Below are 6,050 nucleotides of genomic sequence, written 5' to 3' on the forward strand. Positions count from 1 at the left end.
TGCATATTAAAGGACATCTTAGCTTTCCAGCAATTTAAATATCCATATAATAACTTGTTCCAGATCTCTGTCCCCTTAACTGACAATACAAATTGTCTAAATGTTGTACGTCTATAAAGGCACCATACACTCACCTCTCGTGGAGGCCCTGGTTACAGTTCTGCCATCTCCAGTTGTTTTCAATTTAATGTACTCTCTTAGTGGGGGTGAAGCAAGTCCATGTAGATCTCATAGATAGCAAAGGCATATTTAAATTTAGAACATTTTTCAAAGCTTAGCAAGTTATGTTTCTGCAGGATTAAGCAGTGATGTAGTGATGAAAACAAAATGGTTTTCTATCGAGGCTTTGAAGGCTCGTTTGAAAGGTGACCCTATTGGTTTGAGTGTTGTGGCATTTGTTGTGACCAGTTTGTAAAAACAACAATCCATATGAGAAAGATCATTGAATGAAGAAACATTCTGGCTGCAGTGCCTGAGACTGATGGTCTAATATGTCTACAGTTGGAAAGATTGAATTTAACTGTTTTTGATATTCTTTTGACATGATTTTTAAAGGACAGTGGGATCCTGTAAAACGCCAAGGTACCTGAATCCGTTTACAATCTCTAGTTCTTCTTCTTTCAGCAATACATTTGAGTCATACAGTTTAAGAGATGTAAGACATTGTGAGGCTTCTTGATCAGTATCTGCATGTGTAAAGATTACTGCGTTGTCTGCATACATTAAGATATTGATGTTTCGGCATACTGTAGGCAGATCATTGACATATAAAGAAAACAAAATTGGTCCAAGTATGGAGCTTTGGGGGACTCCTACTGGACATTCGAGGTGAGGAGATTTGATATTGTTGACAGAGACAGTTCACAGATCCAGAAAAACAGCACCAACAACTGAATGAATGTCTCATGAATGTTTGACCTTTTCAATAAAAACATTGATAGCTGTTTCAGTTGACTAGAATAGAATAGAACAGAATATAATAGAATAGAAAAAAACTTTATTAATCCCCAATTGAGAAACTCAATTGCCACCAGCTCACATTACACAACATACAGTATAAACAGAAAGGACAACCAAAATGTACAGACAAGAATGGTGGGCACAAAAGGCAAATTGCATGGGATGCAGAGGTAAAAAACATTTATTCAGTTGCTTTATTAGTTGTTTTGCTATCCATTTTTCAATAATTTTAGATTTTACAGGAAGAACGCTGATTGGTCTGTGGTTATTAATATCTGATCTGCTCCCTGATTTAAAATTGGTGTAATCGTGCCCTTCCAAGCTGGTGGAACAGACTGTTTAATTGATAATTAATAATATGCGTAATTGAGCATAGTAGAGACTCTTTGTGCAGTTTAATGAAGTTCGTGTCCAATCCAAACTCACCCTTAGCATTGGAATTATTTAATTCATCAATGATAGAGGCCATGTCTGGTTCCGTAATTTCTTCACTCATAAAATATAGGCTGGGTGTAGTTACCATAACAGGATAATAAACATTTTCAGATGGTGTGAACAATTGAGATATTTGTTGGACAGAATTAAAAAAATAATTAACTCAGACACCAGGATGAGAGGATCTTTCACCATTACATTATTAATTTTAAGTTTAAATAATTTATCCTCTGTTTCCCAGTTAATTTGCCAGATTTTTTTCCTGTTCACTTTCGTGCTTTCAATTATAGTCATAAAAAAGTGTGAAAAGATTATACTAATATAACAGCAACAATCCTTTTGAATTGAAGTCCTGCTCATGAAAAGGTATTTATACAGTTGGCAACGTACAGCATGTTTTAAATAACTCTGTCTTCTGTTAGATATTATGGTGTCAAGACCTGGCTCTAAAGCCGAAGGATGGTGACAAATAAATTATTATTATCATTAGACTTTATTGTCCACCTTAGTGAAAATTTGTCTTTGACTTCTCCGAACAGATATACAACAGTGACATCGCAGTTAAAATTACATATATAATACACACAGTTAAGAGTACGACACCGTACCACCGTCAACATACAACATCAGAAAATGGAAAGCAGCGCGGCCGATGGAAATAAAAGTAGGTTACGACCTACAATATGTTACGTGTGGTGTGGGGACAGAGAGGACCCAAATGCAACGTTCGGAGGGAAGGAGGTTTATTGAGGGAAAAAGGGGTAGAGGGACTGGAGTGGAGGGAGAGATGGATGCCAGGGAAACACAGGCACGCGGAACCATGGGGACTGGGGACCAGGGAGCCGGGGAACACTGAAGTCAAGCCAGCCTCCACTTCGAAAACGACAGTCAAGCCAGCCCTCGCGCTGTTTTGCGATGCGTGTTTTTACTAGGCATTACGGTAACATCGTGCCGCAGCACATTTCAAAATAAAAGTGAGCTTCTGCTGAACATAATGCAATTGATGTGGCAGAAACGATTGAATAAATAAATAAATGCTTAAGACACCACAAGAATCTAAAGAAAATATTAGTCTCACAGAAAGCTTACTACATTCAGCCAAGATTCGAAGTCATGTAAACCCTCCGTCAATATCAGAGCAATCTGATGTAGTATTTTGAAATTACAGCCCTTGAAAATGTCTAATATTTTCACAGAATTTGCGGATTTAAAATTGACGTAAAAAGAAAACGTCTTGTTTCCAGCAGTGACAGCAGACCACCTCAGGGAGACCCTCTGTCAATATCAGAGCAATCTGATGTAGTATTTTAAAGTTACAGCCCTTGAAAGTGTGTAATATTTTCACTATTCGCAAGATTCAAATTGATGTAAAAAGGAAACTTCCTGTTTCCACTGATTCATTTCACTTCACAGTGACAGCAGACCACCTCAGGGTGACCCTCTGTCAATATCAGAGCTATCTGATGTAGTATTTTGTAGTATTTATTTATAAATTACAGCCCTTGAAAGTGTCTAATATTTTCACTATTTGCCAATATTTAAATTGACGTAAAAAGGAAGTCCAATTTGAAATCAGTGCAAGACTCCAGCAAGATGAGAGGAGGTGTTTTTACATCGATTACTCTTGGTGCTCAAACGCAGTCAAGATGGATGTATACGTGTATGTAGGCTATTTATGTAACCTATATAAATAGCCTAATTGTAGCCTAAATATTGATTATTTTAATAGATTACCATATTTTAATATAGGCCTACACTTAAATATATGCTGTGTGTGTATCATGAATGAACTACAAATTCCGTTTATGCAGCCTAGTGCTGTAAAATGACTAATAAACAACCTTGTACGTTTTCTCTAAACCTTGTAACATTGATATATTATTGTCGCATATGTTGACATCCTTGAGAGGTATACAGATGAAATAACCTTTAATTAAAAAACAGTGGACCTATAATGTAACACGGTAGTAAGAGCAGGGAACCTGAGAGCCATGCCTACAGAAGCTTAGAAACGAACAACAGAACAACCAGCTGACCAAGATGAAAGACAGAAAGGGGTAAAAACCATATAAGGCCAACACAGTCGACTACTAGTAGGCCTATAAAAGAGGTATTGGCTTCTGATCCTCAAACTTGAGACCTCTATTAAAATGAATGAATTATCAGGATGATTCTTTTGTGGCTGTCCACCTCCACAGTTTGTCCAGTTAGAACAATTAATGATGTTGGTAATCTGTCCAATCCAATGACACTGTCACAGTCTTTGTTCTTGTGACTTGTTTATTGTAGAAATGGAAATCTAGTATGAGCAGAGGTGTGTGTGTGTGTGTGTGTGTGTGTGTGTGTGTGTGTGTGTGTGTGTGTGTGTGTGTCAGTAAAAAGAGACTGGGACTATGTCGTTTTCTTCATTTGTTGAAAAAGGTCTTATGTTGTGAGAGTACCCTGACATTCATCTTTGAAATTTTAACCTTCTCCTTTGTAGATCCAATATGAAATGTGTGAAAGGTGGTTCCATGAGCAGTGCCTTGCTATGGACACCAGAGACCTGAAGAAAGCAAGAAAATCAAAGTGGAATTGCTCTGTGTGCCTGTAATACATCGCATCCCACCAGTATAGCTTGTATAGACAAGGAAGTAACGGGAATGAAGAAATTATCCAAGATACACACATATGCACATTCTGAACAATTACATATATACATATATGTATATACACACATATATACACACACACACACACACACACATATATACACACACACACACACACACACACACACACACACACACACCTCTCTCTCTGGAAAATATGTGTATACATTTAGAAAATGGACATGCGACTGCTTTGATATTTGTTATTCTCTGGTGGTAAGGGTCTATAGCGACGTAGTGGGAGTCAAGGGATTTGGCTATGGGATGATGCTTTGGCTAGCTATCTTTCGCCCGGTCATGCATCATCCCTCAAAGAGCCGGTGCTACCTACCAAGCCATGTCGTATGACATCTGCTTTGGTGGGCAAAGCTTACATGGCGGCGGGCCGGGCTGGTGCAAGCCTGCACACAATGGCGGTTTTGCAGGCATACCAGGCCGATCTGCTGAAGGACATAGACTCAGGAGCAGGCCCCTCTGCGGAGGATATTGCGGAGGATATTCCGACAGACGCCTCACTCACGGGATGGGGCGCAGTCACGGACAGCCGCTTCGCGAGAGGCTCCTGGGAGGAGCATCATTTCTCTTGGCACATAAATTGCCTAGAAATGCTGGCGGTTTTCAGAGCTCTGAGGAGTTTTCTGCCCGCTCTCCGCGGTCGCCACGTCCTTGTCAGGACCGACAACACGGCAGTGGTGGCCTATTTGACTCACCAGGGGGTCTGTGCTAGCGCCCATTATGCAAGCTGGCGCATCGGATCCTCCTGTGGTCCCAGCAGAGACTGCTGTCCCTCAGAGCGATGTACATCCCTGGGACCCAGAATCAAGGAGCAGACCTGCTGTCGAGACAGGGGCTGAGGCCCGGGGAATGGAGTTATTGTGTGAAGAGTTTGGCCCCATAGACGGGGACTTGTTTGCGTCTCAAGAGACGACGCACTGTCCTCTCTTGTTCTCCCTCTCGCCCCCAGCCCCGCTAGGGCTGGATGCCATGGTACAGACGTGGCCGAGGCTGCGGCTGTATGCCTTTCCTCCAGTCGCTCTGTTTCCGGAGGTTCTGGAGCGGGTCCGTCAGGACGGTGTCAGCCTACTGTTAGTAGCCCAGTTTTGGCTGCCATGGCAGGTCCTTCTGAGGACGGATCTGCTGTCTCAGGCGCAGGGCCAGGTCTTTCACCCTTGCCCCGGGGAGGGTCAGAGCCATCCTGCACCCCTGTCCGGGCTATGTCCCTAAGGTCCCTTCCAGGTTGGCAGGGTCCACGGTGCTGCAGGCGTTTCATCCCCCACCTCATATGACGGCGGAGGACGGGAGACTTGATCTGCTCTGCCCGGTCAGAGCACTGAGTATTTACACTCTGAGGTCCTCCCAGTGGAGGAAAGCAGACCAGTTGCTGGTGTGTTTCAGGTCCCCCAAGGCTGGGCTCCCCGCTTCTAAACACACGATCAGCAACTGGATTGTTCAGACTATTTCCCTGGCCTATCAGGTGCACGGGTTGCCTTCACCTATGGCCGTAAGGGCGCACTCTACTCGAGGCATGGCGGCTTCTAGGGCCCTGCTCGCAGGGGCGTCGCTCCAGGATTTATGCGATACGGCTGGCTGGCCACCCCTCACACCTTCATACAGTTCTACAGTCTGGACCTTCCTTCTGCACCTGTGCGCTCTCCTCCTTGTCGTGCCATCATGTGCTGCACGCTGGGGGCAGGTGGGGTTTCGGCGCGGCCTAAATGGGTATCTCGTTCCCATAGTGTCGTCACCGACGCAGTTCGAGTTCCCTCGAAGGAGAACGTCTCGGGTTACGTATGTAACCCTTGTTCCCCAAGAAGAGGAACGAGACACTGCGTCGGTCCGCCACACCTCACCCCGCCTGGAGTGCCTTGCTTCACAGAAAAGGGCTAATGTGTCCTGTGTGCCGGCGTGCTTATATACGCCTCCAGTTACGCCATCACACGCTACCGTTTTAGGATTGGAGTAGTTTCATTCATGTTTCAGCCCTACCACGCCCAGAGGCGTTCT

The sequence above is a fragment of the Micropterus salmoides genome, unplaced genomic scaffold, assembly GCF_014851395.1.
Source record: "Micropterus salmoides isolate LMB-PRFRI ecotype aquatic unplaced genomic scaffold, ASM1485139v1 Ms_hic_scaffold_16, whole genome shotgun sequence".
In the NCBI taxonomy this organism is placed as follows: Eukaryota; Metazoa; Chordata; class Actinopteri; order Centrarchiformes; family Centrarchidae; genus Micropterus; species Micropterus salmoides.